The following is a 13113-nucleotide window of genomic DNA, read 5'->3' on the forward strand; positions in this document are numbered from 1 at the left end:
TCATGGGCCCAAGGAGACATGTTCAAGAATATTCATTGCATTTGTACATATACACAAATATGAAGGAATGAGTAGAGGTTATCTACAAGCAGTTCTTTACTGGGGAAGAAGGAGAATTAAGGGGGGGCTTGTACTTTTTTAAATAAATTTTTATTGGAGTATAGTTGCTTTACAATGTTATGTTAGTTTCTGCTGTACAGCAAGGTGAATCAGCAATACATATACATATAACCCCTCTTTCTTGGATTTCCTTCCCATTTAGGTCACCACAGAGCACTGAGTAGAGTTCCCTGTGCTATACAGTAGGTATAGCACATTCATTATTTGTTTTATACATAGTAGTGTATAAACATCAATTGCAATCTCCCAATTCATCCCGCCACCCCCCTTCCAAGGGGGGCTTGTACTTTTAATATGATTTGGTATTGCATGTTTTCATGTATAACTTGTGTAATTTTTATAAATACAGTATTTTACTATCTACATGATTACTAGGTAAGAAGGCCATAAAGTTGCTTTGATAGAATCCTCCTTATTACTGCAGTTGATTTCTATAGCTAGGACCTTCCCAGTCCCTGAGGAAGAACAGTAGAACTGGAAGGCAGGAATATTAATGCTGGTGGTATAGAGCTGGAGAAGGTGGATCTGGGCAGCCAGATCCATCCGCAGCCCTGAGTAGCAACCTCGGGAAACCTTGCATTTGATATGTTGATGTATGAGTTGATATTCAACTTACATGATTTGAATTGAAAACAAAATGCCAGTTGTGACTTAGAAATAAAGGTTACATTTATCATCAATAACAAGGTATATGTAACATTAAATTAAATATACCATTTTACACTCTTAAGCTTGGCAAAAATTTTAAAGCTTAACAATACCAAGTGAAGCTAAAAACAAAACAAGCTATCCAATGTCACTTGTGGGAATACAAATTGTTATAACCACTTAAGACAATTAGTCAATTCCTGGTAAAGTTGGAGACAAGCCTACCTTACATGTTAGCAATTCCACATACATAAGACAGATTCTTCTCAAGAGATCTACACAAGAATGCACATGGCAAGAGTGTAGTACTTACATTGTTGTGTGTCCATGTGGTAGATTATTCAGCAGGGAAATTAAATAGTCTAGAGCTATACATTTCAATAACCTTGACAAGATAAAATTGAGCATAGGGAGCTTCAACTGTATCTATAAAGTTTTGTTTTGACAAAAATGGGGAGGAGGAGGGGCACTGGACAACAGAAAAATTAAAAGATTCTGAAGTATATGGAGAAAAATATCCATATTTTACAAATTTTGATGATGGGTACATAAATGTTTGTTATAGTATTCTCTGTCTTTTCTGCATTTTTGAAATATTCAATAAGAAGGAAAAAGAAAAAAGACATGGGAAAGAATATTCTGAGAATAGACACCCGAATTTTAATGGTGATTATCTCTAAAAGGTAAGATTCTAAATGACTTTAATTTTCTTTTTTATATTTTTCTATATGTTATATTTGTACACATAAAACATGTTTTATTTATAATAAAAATGCATTAAAGTTACAATATACAACTTTTATGACATATGATGAAACTATATGAAATATAGACAGCATGAAGAACTAGTACTAGAATAAGATATTAAGAGTTGTTAACCCTTGGAGTTGGGATTACAGGTGCCTTTGTTTCTTCATATTTTTCTCTAAATACTAATTATTCCATAGTGGGAAAATAATATGTTTGGAAAAGTTGGGCTAAATAAAAAGCTATAGGTTTTAAATGAAAAGAAATTCAATTTTTTTTCAGCATTGTAAAACATTCATGTTCCTAGTGATGAACTAAGTTACCAAAAAAATTAAATGAAGTTAGTTATGATATTGCAATTTATATTGATATTCTGTGAATGCTCATTCTGCTAATCAAAATATTGAGTTAAATAGCATGAGCTATTCCCTAAGTAAATTCTATGGTGGGGAGGTGGTTATTAGGAAAGGGGGAACATAAGTTTCTTTTTTTAAATTAATTAGTTTATTTATGAATTTTTGAATTTTATTTTATTTATTTTTTTATTCAACAGGTTCTTATTAGCTATCCATTTCATACATACTAGTGTATATATGTCAATCCCAATCTCCCAATTCATCAAGGAAAGGGGGAACATAAGTTTCTAAGTGGCCTGGTGACCTGAATTCTTTCCACCAAGAAGGAAGCATCAGAGCCATTTAATCAATGCAGTGTCTTTTATAAATCTTCAGGAACTCTCCTAGGAAGCCTTCAAGAGATGGATTCCTTATTACTGTGATATATGTTCCAATTAAATTTTTAGTAATGCTCTCCTGGGACTTCCCAGCCTAATCTATAAGGTAAAATGATGGCACTGCTCCAGCAATCCTGAAGTTCTGCTCTAGAATCAATGCAAAGCTCTGACAACCTTAGAATTTCTGTATACACATGCAGGTAGGTGTCTTCAATTATAAGTGCAATGTTATTTTCTGAAGGAAAAAAAGAGTCTAGGAAAATTCTACAACCCTCTCCTCTGCCACTGCTCTCCACTCCATCCCATTAGTAGCAGCCTAACCCCAGGAAGCAACTGCCCTCAGTCACCTGAATTTGCCCACAGTGTATGTTGGGTGATGAGTTTTATAAAGCACATAAGCAATCCATTATCTTAGGAGGTCTGAATGGCAAGTACTCAAGCCAGAAAAATCAAGGATTATTGCCCCAAAGTGTACAAATCAAAAAAATGAGGCTTAGAGAATTTAAGCAACTTGTCAAGGTTACCCTTGTAGCTAGCTGATAAGCCAGGGTGACCTTAAACAAGTGGGAAAAAAAGTGAGAGTGAAAGTTGAAAGGCTTCAAAGGCAGATAAGCAAATTAAATAATGAATTTTAAAATCTTCACCTCTTTTAACCCTTTGTCTTTTGCACTTTTCTTGGGTTAATGAGACCCTACAAACACATTTCAGTCCACAATTTCATCTCCATTGCTTTAGGGATTTGCATCTGATAGCCATAGGAAATGCAGCTGACCCCTTCCCTAGTTATTTAATGACCTCCTATGTGCTCCTCTTCTCATTTTGCTTTCTCAACACCCATTTAAGACCCATTTAAGGATTTGCTGCCCCCAAAATTTTGCATCTTTCTGCTCAACTAATTACCCCCAATGGAAAAATGACTGCTCCACATACTTGGAGATATATGATAATCAAGCCACTAAATTCTCCTTTTGCTAATGACATGTTTTTTCAATATGTTCAAATGAGAGGCTCATTGGAAATTATTCACTTTCTTCTAAGTTACAAAGGAAAATAAAAGGCAAATTATGGCTGTGTAAGCACGTGTTTGCTCAGATTCTATTCCACTGAATTAATTTGCCATCCACAGAGCTATTGACAGCTAGCTCTTTCCTTGAACCTTTTCACTTACCAGGTGGAAATGATTAAAAATTTTATTTGCTTGAAGGGTCATTTAGGTTGGAGACCGCCCCTTTGTAATATAGAAGCCTCAACGTCCACTAGAGAGAATAAGAGAGCAATGGCTTCCATAAATGTTTCAACAGTGGGGGGAGAGAGTGTGAGAGTTGAAAGGAATTCGGACCATCACTGATTTTTCAGATGAGGAAACCGAAGCCCAGAAAGGTTAACAGGGTTGATCAAAATCAGTTTTGTTAGTTTGTAGCAGAGCTGAAACCAGGAACTAAAAGTTTTAACACTTGTCCTCTCTCTCCCTCCCTTCCATCCTGCTGCCAGTGTCAGTGGTAAATAAAAGCAAATTCAAGAAAATGTAGCTTGAGGAGAAGTACTAGGACAGAACAATAATGCACACTTGCAATTTTCTACAAATTCCTTAATTACACAGCTTCATTCATTCACAGAAGTTGTGCCACTCACACATAGCTCAATGCACACAGTCCAAGAGAGATAACTCATCCTTATCTTACAGCACTCAGGGTGGCCAGTTCCAGCCAGAATGAAGAAGAGAGCAAGGGTCAAGGGCAGTACAGATGGAGCTGCTCTCCTTCACTCTCCAACTCCCACCCCTCCCATCAGCCCAGGTTGATCCATTTTCATTACATTTCTCTTTAATACAAAATCCAGACACTTTGTTCAGGAAACTCTGCTTATCAAATCTGCTCTTAATAATCCTTTTTTTTAAATCAAACTTTATCTGGTGGAACCAAAATATGTTTGATCTTAGCATAAAGTACACTTATCAGTCCCACTGCTAAAATGACACTGCCTGAAAGTGAACGGTGTTAAGGGCAAAGTCTTTAGAGCCTTAGAGCCAGAAAGAAGTGAGTTTACATCCAAAATCCATCACTTCTAGCTGCAATGCCTTGCCCAAGTCATTCATTTGCTCAATATGTTACTGAGCACACTAGGCTCTAGTAATGCAAACAGATATTATCCCTTCCTTTTATCTTTACACTTCAGAGGCAGAGCCAGACACTAACACACCTGTCACCCAAGTTAATGCAAAGGGTTAACTGTTACAAGTGCTGCCAAAAAAGGTCTCTGGAACTATGAGAGTACCCAGTAGGAGGGTTTGCCCTAGTTACAAAGATCAGAAAAGACTTCCCCTAGGAAGGGCGGCTGGAGCTGAGATCAGAAAGATAAGTGGACAATAAGTCAGTGAAGTGAGGAGGAGCCTTCATCCCAGGCAAGGTGCTGTGCTGAGAGGGACCACATCCTGTCTGGGAGATTGAGTCTGTGCAGTGTGAGCTGAGAGGTAGGGCACATGCTGAGGTCAGAGAACTGGACAGGGGCCTGTGGCCATGGTAAGGAGGTTTGTCCTCGTTCTAGGTGGCATGGGGGATGTGAGGCATGATCTGTTCTCCAAGCAGGGAGAGCAGACTGGGGGATAGCATGGACACAGATGTACAGGTGGGAAGCCAGTGCAGTAATCCATACAAGAGCTAGTAATGCTGTGGCTGGAAAGAGTAAACAGAATCTAAGGGATTTTTCAGAGCTAAAATCAATAAGCCTTAATAATAAATTGGATATGGGAAATGAGAGAAAGGGGTATATCAAAGCTAACTCGTGGGACTTTGGCTGGTGTAACTGGGTAGGTGGCAGTACCATTCTCTGAAAAACAGAATTCAAGGAGGACCAGACTAGTGACCTAAACATCTGAGCCTCAGCTTCCTCATCTGTAAAATGAGGATAGTAATACCTATATCACAATGTTGTTAGAAGCATTAGAGAAAGTTCCTAGAAAGTGACTGGTGTACAGCACTCCCCCAAATAAACGGTACTTATTCTTATAGGCTGTTCTTTCTTGATCTGATTATAAATTCAGGATATCAAACATCCATTTATTTTCACTCTCTTCTTTGATTGTTCTATCAAATTGGTGGTTTACTGATCTAATCACCTTAAATAGTCTCTATTATGCTATTCTAGCAAAATAGGCAAGGTAGCAATTGCTCCCATAAACTTATTATTGTAAATGGCACTGCTACAGTTTAGCTCACAATGGCTTACTTTGGTCTTCAAGGGAAAACATCGATTGCAAATGCCATTCCCAATATTAACCAAATGTTCATGTGCAGATGTATTTAGTACCCAGGGGTGTAGTGCTGGGTCATTTAAAGGGAACTGAAAAACACTGCTCCCAAATCCAAGGGAGAAAAAAATAACATGTACACAGCACTTTAGAGTTTATAAAGTCCCATCACACACATTGTATTAATGGAACCTCACACTGTATGGGGTTGGGAGGAAAAGCGGGTGTTTTCACTGTTATTTTTACAAGTGAGGTTAGCTTAGAAAAGTAACTTGCTCTAGCCCACAAAACAAGGAAGTAATAGAAGTGACTAAAATACAAGTCCTGTGGCTCCCTTTCTATGTTTATCAAAATACCCCACCTGCCAATGTTAAACCAGTCAATGGAAACAGTAAAAATCATGCAGCCACTAAACAGAGGAGCCGGGAAACAAGATCACTTGAACTTTCATGGGGATATTTCATCAATTTGTTATTATTTACTTATTTATTGTTGTGGCTGTCATTAATAGACAACAAGTGATGAATTATTAGTCTAAGCCAGATCATATGTTAAACACTTCAAGTTCATGGTCTCATTGAATCTTTACAGCAACTTATAACATGAGTGGTTTTAAACATTTGAATTATTAAAAGTACAGAGGAAAAGGGAGACTTAGAAAACATAAGTTCTTGCCCAGTTCCTAAATCCTGATCTCTTTCCAAAGCCACTGTACTAGACTAGCATGCTTCCGTGGGACATTTGATGTATAGCAGAGTTAAATACCAATAAGGCCAATATCATGAGTGACTTCATATTATCCTGGGTTATTTGGAAAATCACGTGATGTCTCCCATCATCTAAAAGACAGGCATTTTCTCTAGTTCCACCCACTCAGTGAATAAACAGGTATGAGCCCTTACCTGGGCCAGGTACTTCTCTGGGTTCTCCAGGTTTTGTGTACAGAGGTTTATATCTCAAATTCTGATCCTAGCCCTTCTCCTTACCAGATGGAAAACCTTGGGCAAGTTACTTAGCAGCTCAGATACTCAATTTAATAGTCTGTGAAATAGGGGTGATAATATTTAGTTCCAACATCATGAAGTAAATGGAACCTCATGCATAAAGCATTTAGCATGGTTCCTGGAGCATGGTTGGTGCTCTGCACTTATTAGCTATGGTTATTTTATATTTTGATGATCCTCCAGATAACAGAACAGATGTTAGTTTCATTTTATAAAAAGGTAACTGGTTCCAAGACATGAAGAATTTTGTATAATCTCACACATCTTATAAATGGTAAAACAAAGATAAGAAACCAAGTCTTCTAAATACTGAGAACAAATTTTTATTAAAACCCCCCAGAGCTCTCTAAGGAGGATGGGTCTTGGTATCTGGAAGATTTTAAAAGTAGAAGCAAGACAGAGCCAAATTACTCATCATAAAGGGTTGAGCGATGAAGAGACATGCATGATTCAGAAGTAGGAAGAAAGAACCTAGGAACAGAGGTTTGGAAGGGAGGGTCAGAGAAAAGGGAGGAATAATAAGACAGAAGGGCTGGGGGAAAAAGTGTGTGCTCAAAGGGATTTGAGAAATTTGCTCCAGGTTGTGCAATGTAAACTTCTCTTCCTTCTATCTTCAAAATCTCCATGAAAATCTAGACTATTTCTAAAAGCTCTAGTTTGAGTCTAGAGAGGTAAAGAGGAGCTGATCCCCATCTAAAGCTAGTGAGGAGAGACAACAGATGCACAAAAGGACAGCCCCCACCTAGGCATTCTCATGGAAAAGCAAAGGGGCCCATGCTATATGTTGTGTAAGAAAGATGAAAGGTGTGGAATCAGATTGTATTTATCAGGTGAAGGCAAAAAGAGGGAGGAAGGGGAAGGAAATCACCAAATTCTGCGCAATCTAAGAAAATTTGACAAACAGCTTTTGCTTCTACAACACCATTCTTAGTCTAGCCAGCTTGTAGTGGGGACCCAGATCATTCATTCAGAAAGCCATCCTTCCTGCCACAAAGCCTGGAGAAGGATCTTACATGTAAATACTCTTTGATAGCCCTGAAGGAATATGCCTGATTTAGAAAGGAGGAGTGAAATTAGAGAATTGTCATTATTGCTCCTATTTTTTTTTTTCACCATGGTAAATACAGGCATACCAGGAGTTTCCTTATAGCACACTGAAAAATCATGAAATCTCCTTCTCTCTGTCCTTCCCCTCTCTGCCAAAAAAAAAAATGTGATTGATGAAAAACAGAATCTGTATTGGCCACACGTTCATTGAAGTTCAAATACTTGGATCGTTGTGGTTTAAAATCATATTTGCTTTTATGTCTCTTGGCCTAGACATAATAATAATTGCTGTAATAATTACACCTGCTGGTAGTAGGTAGCAAGAGAGATGGAGAAGAGAAACAAGGGCAGGGAGGAAGGCGGAGGCAGTCAGTGAATAAAAATAGACTGAGAAAGCTGATCTCTCCTTAGGGACTGAACAAATTCACCCCCGTTGTGCTTCGTTTGGAAGAAGGCAGTCTCCTGGGTGCTCCGTTCACCCTCCCTTCTTTCCTCATGCCTCCCTCACCCCCGTTCAAAAGGAACTAAATAAAAGACAAGGTGGGAAGGGAGAAAGATAATGGCATTTGGTACCAAATCATCTGGGTGTGAGTCCCAACTTCTGCCATTGATTAGCTGTGCAATTATAAATGGAAATAGGTATCTCTTTTGGCTTTGCTTCTTCTCATGTGTGAAACAAGGTTATGAGTATTGTCAATGAGATAAAGCAAGTACTCAGTACATTTCTGTGAATACTTATTAACATTATAGGACAAAAAGAAACAGGAATTAAGATTTTAACATAAGACCTAAAACTGTAAAACTCCTAGAAGAAAACATAGGAGGAAAGCTTTATGACATTGGGCTTGGCAATGATTTCTTGGATATGACATCAAAAGCACAAACAACAAAAGCAAAATTAGACAAATGGGACTATATTAAACCGAAAATCTTCTGTGCAGCAAATGAATCAATCAACAAAGTGAAAAGCCAACTTATGGAATGGAAGAAAATATTTTCAATGCATATATCTGATAAAGAATTACTATCCAAAATATAATATATAAGGAACTCCAACAGCTCGGTAGTATAAAAACAAATAATCTGATTTAAATGTGGGGCCAAGAACTTGAATAGACGTTTCTCCAGAAAAAGATTTGACTTTAAATTGCTCGAATAAATGTGTCAGATTCACATCTTCCCTTTCACCCAGCTCTTCCATTACCACCCAACAAGCACAAGCTTATCTTTCTTGTGAGCCAAGCGATTCTACCCATTGACCTGACTGTAGTCACAAGCCCAACCAGCCTGGGATGGCTAGTGCGGAGGCATGTGAAAAAGTCTGAGTCAGGAACTCAGGGAGGCCCCCACCTGCCCAAAGAATCTCAGTGGCCTGTTGGAAGGATGGTCTGAGTAGGCATGCACTCCTCTCCTTGCTCAGGCTCAAGTTTTACTATTTTTGAGTTTTTTAACTCCAAATAGGATGTGGAGAAGACTTCTATGAAACAGAAAGTTGCTTGGTAAAGTTTGCATTTACTGTGTCTGGCGTGGATGTATTTGCTAAGACCACTCAAGTAAATATGGCAATGGAATTTCAATAAACTACACAGGGTTGAGCAGACTATGATCCATGGGTGAAATGATTCCCATTGCCAGTTTCTGGAAGGCCTGTGAACCAAGAATAGATTTTACATTTCAAATGGTTGAAAAAATGCAAAAGAATAGCATTTCGTGATATGTGAAAATTATATGAAACTATGTGAAAATTACATAAAATGAAAATTTATCATCCGTAAGTAAAGTTTTATTGGAACACATCATGTGCAATCATTTTCATATTGCCTATGGCTGCTTTCCCACTACAACAGTGGAGTTGAGTATCTGCAACAGAGACCATATGTCCAGCAAAGCCTAAAATATTTATGATCTAGCCCTTTAGAGAAAAAGTTTGACCCCTGAGCTATGGCACATTACTGCTTATAGGCTACAAATCCATTTATCACCACATTGCAGGTCACCACTAAACTCCCTTTCATTCCAGCCTGACCGCTTTCATCAGCTATGAACTTATTGCCTTCATTCTTGCCCTTTTTAAAACATATTTTTCATAACCTTCTTCATGCCATCTCCCTGTTCAAAAGCCATCTATATACTTTTACAATCAGGAGAAAGAATCTTCCACTATGCCAACTGTTCTCTATAATTTATAGAACAAATTCCAAAATAGTTGTGATGCACATATAAAGCCATTTAAATCTAACCTCAGTCTCCCCATCACTTCTGGAATAAGCATCCTGCTGCCAAGATTCCCTCTCTGAAGCAATGCCTTTCACCTTCATCTACCTAACAGCTCCCTTACTGCCATCAAAGTCCAGCCCAAAGTACCACTCCCCTTTCCTCATTTACTCAATCAGAAGACTATATTTTATTCATCAATTGTTCCCCCAAAGCACACACTTTTTTTTTGAACTTTATTTTTTTATACAGCAGGTTCTTATTAGTTATCTATTTTATACATATTAGTGTATACATGTCAATCCCAGTCTCCCAATTCATCCCACCACCACCTCCCCCCAGCTTACCCCCTTGGTGTCCATACGTGTGTTCTCTATATCTGTGTCTCTATCTCTGCCTTGAAAGCTGGTTCATCTGTACCATTTTTCTAGATTCCACATATACGAGTTAATATACAATATTTGTTTTTCTCTTTCTGACTTACTTCACTCTGTATGACAGTCTCTAAGTCCATCCATGTCTCTACAAATGACCCAACTGCATTCCTTTTTATGGCTGAGTAATATTCCATTGCATATATGTACCACATCTTCTTTATCCATTCGTCCGTTGATGGGCATTTAGTTTGCTTTCATGACCTGGCTATTGTAAATAGAGCTGCAATGAACACTGGAGTGTATGTGTATTTTTGAATTATGGTTTTCCCTGGGTATATACCCAGGAGTGGGATTGCTGGGCCATATGGTAATACTATTTTTAGTTTTTTAAGGAACCTCCATACTGTTCTCTATGGTGGCTGTATCAATTTACATTCCCACCAACAGTGCAAGAGGGTTCCCTTTTCTCCACACCCCCTCCTGCATTTGTTGTTTGTAGATATTCTGATGATGCCCATTCTAACTGGTGTGAGGTGATACCTCATTGTAGTTTTGATTTGCATTTCTCTCATATTGAGCAGCTTTTCATGTGCTTCTTGTCCATCTGTATGTCTTCTTTAGAGAAATACCTATTTAGGTCTTCTGGCCATTTTTTGATTGGGTTGGTTTTTTTTTTAATATTGAGCTGCATGAGTTGTTTATATATGTTGGAGATTAATCCTTTGTCTGTTGATTCATTTGAAAATATTTTCTCCCATTCTGAGGGTTGTCTTTTCTTCTTGATTGTAGTTTCCTTTGCTTTGCAAAAGCTTTTAAGTTTCATTAGGTCCCATTTGTTTATTTTTGTTTTTATTTCCATTACTCTAGGAGGTGGGTCAAAAAAGATCTTGCTGTGATTTATGTCAAAGAGTGTTCTTCCTAAGTTTTCCTTTAAGAGTTTTATAGTGTCCTTTCAACGTGTTGTTCAATTTTGTTTGCTGGTATTTTTTTGAGGACTTTTGCATCTATATTCATCAGTGATATTGGTCTGTAATTTTCTTTTTTTATAGCATCTTTCTCTGGTTTTGGTATCAGGTTGATGGTGGCCTTGTAGAATGAGTTTGGGAGTGTTCCTTCCTCCACAATTTTTTGAAATAGTTTGAGAAGGATGAGTGTTAGTTCTTCTCTATATGTTGTGACATCTTTCTCTGGTTTTGGTATCAGGTTGATGGTGGCCTTGTAGAATGAGTTTGGGAGTGTTCCTTCCTCCACAATTTTTTGAAATAGTTTGAGAAGGATGAGTGTTAGTTCTTCTCTATATGTTTGATAGAATTCACCTGTAAAGCCATCTGGTCCTGGACTTTTGTTTATTGGAAGATTTTTAATCACAGTTTCAATTGCAGTGCTTGCGATTGGTCTGTTCATATTTTCTATTTCTTCCTGGTTCAGTCTTGGAACGTTGTGCATTTCTAAGAATTTGTCCATTTCTTCCAGGTTGTCCATTTTATTGGCATAGAGTTGCTTGTAGTAGTCTTATGATGCTTTGTATTTCTGCGCTGTCCATTGTAACTTCTCCTCTTTCATTTCTAATTTTATTGATTTGAGTCCTCCCCTTCTTTTTCTTGATGAGTCTGGCTAAAGGTTTATCAATTTTGTTTACCTTCTCAAAGAACCAGCTTTTACTTTTATTGATCTTTGGTATTGTTTTCTTTGTTTCTATTTCATTTATTTCTGCTCTGATCTTTATGATTTTTCTTCTATTAACTTTGGGTTTTGTTTGTTCTTCTTTCTCTAGTTCCTTTAGGTGTAAGGTTAGATTGTTTATTTGACATTTTTCCTGTTTTTTGAAGTAGGATTGTATCCCTATACACTTCCCTCTTAGAACTACTTTTGCTTCATCCCATAGTTTTTGGATCGTTGTGTTTTCGTTGTCATTTGTCTCTAGGTATTTTTTGATTTCCTCTTTGTTTTCTTCAGTGATCTCTTGGTTATTTAGTAAAATATTGTTTAGCCTCCATGTGTTTGTGTGTTTTACGTTTTTTTCCCTGTAATTTATTTCTAATCTCATAACGTTGTGGTCGAAAAAGATGCTTGATATGATTTCAATTTTCTTAAATTTACTGAGGCTTGATTTGTGATCCAAGATGTGATCTATCCTGGAAAATGATCCGTGTGCACTTGAGAAGAAAGAGTAATCTGCTGTTTTCAGATGCAATGTCCTAAAAATATCAGTTAAATCTATCTGGTCTATTGTGTAATTTAAAGCTTTTGTTTCCTCATTAATTTTCTGTCTGGATGATCTGTCCACTGGTGTAAGTGAGGTGTTAAAGTCTCCCACTATTATTATGTTACTGTTGATTTCCCCTTTTATAGCGTTAGCATTTGCCTTGTGTATTATGGTGCTCCTATGTTGGGTGAATATATATTTATAATTGTTATATCTTCTTCTTGGATTGATCCCTTGACCATTATGTAGTGTGCTTCCTTATCTCCTGTAATATTCTTTATTTTAAAGTCTATTTTATCCGATACGAGTATTGCTACTCCAGCTTTCTTTTGATTTCCATTTGCATGGAGTATCTTTTTCCATCCCCTGACTTTCAGTCTGTATGTGTCCCTAGGTCTGAAGTGGGTCCCTTGTAGACAGCATATATATGGGTCTTGTTTTTGTATCCATTCAGCGAGCCTGTGTCTTTCAGTTGGAGCATTTAATCCATTGACATTTAGGGTAATTATCAATATGTATGTTTCTATTACCATTTTTGTAATTGTTTTGGGTTTGTTTCTGTAGGTCCTTTTTTTCTCCTGTGTTTCCCAGTAAGAGAAGTCCCTTTAGCATTTGTTGTAGAGGGCTGGTTTGGTGGTGCTGAATTCTCTTAACTTTTGCTTGTCTGTAAAGCTTTGGATTTCTCCATGAAATCTGAATGAGATCCTTGCTGGGTAGAGTAATCTTGGTTGTAGGTTCTTCCCTTTCATCACTTTAAATATGTCCTGCCA

The sequence above is a fragment of the Physeter macrocephalus genome, chromosome 11, assembly GCF_002837175.3.
Source record: "Physeter macrocephalus isolate SW-GA chromosome 11, ASM283717v5, whole genome shotgun sequence".
NCBI classification, from domain to species: Eukaryota; Metazoa; Chordata; class Mammalia; order Artiodactyla; family Physeteridae; genus Physeter; species Physeter macrocephalus.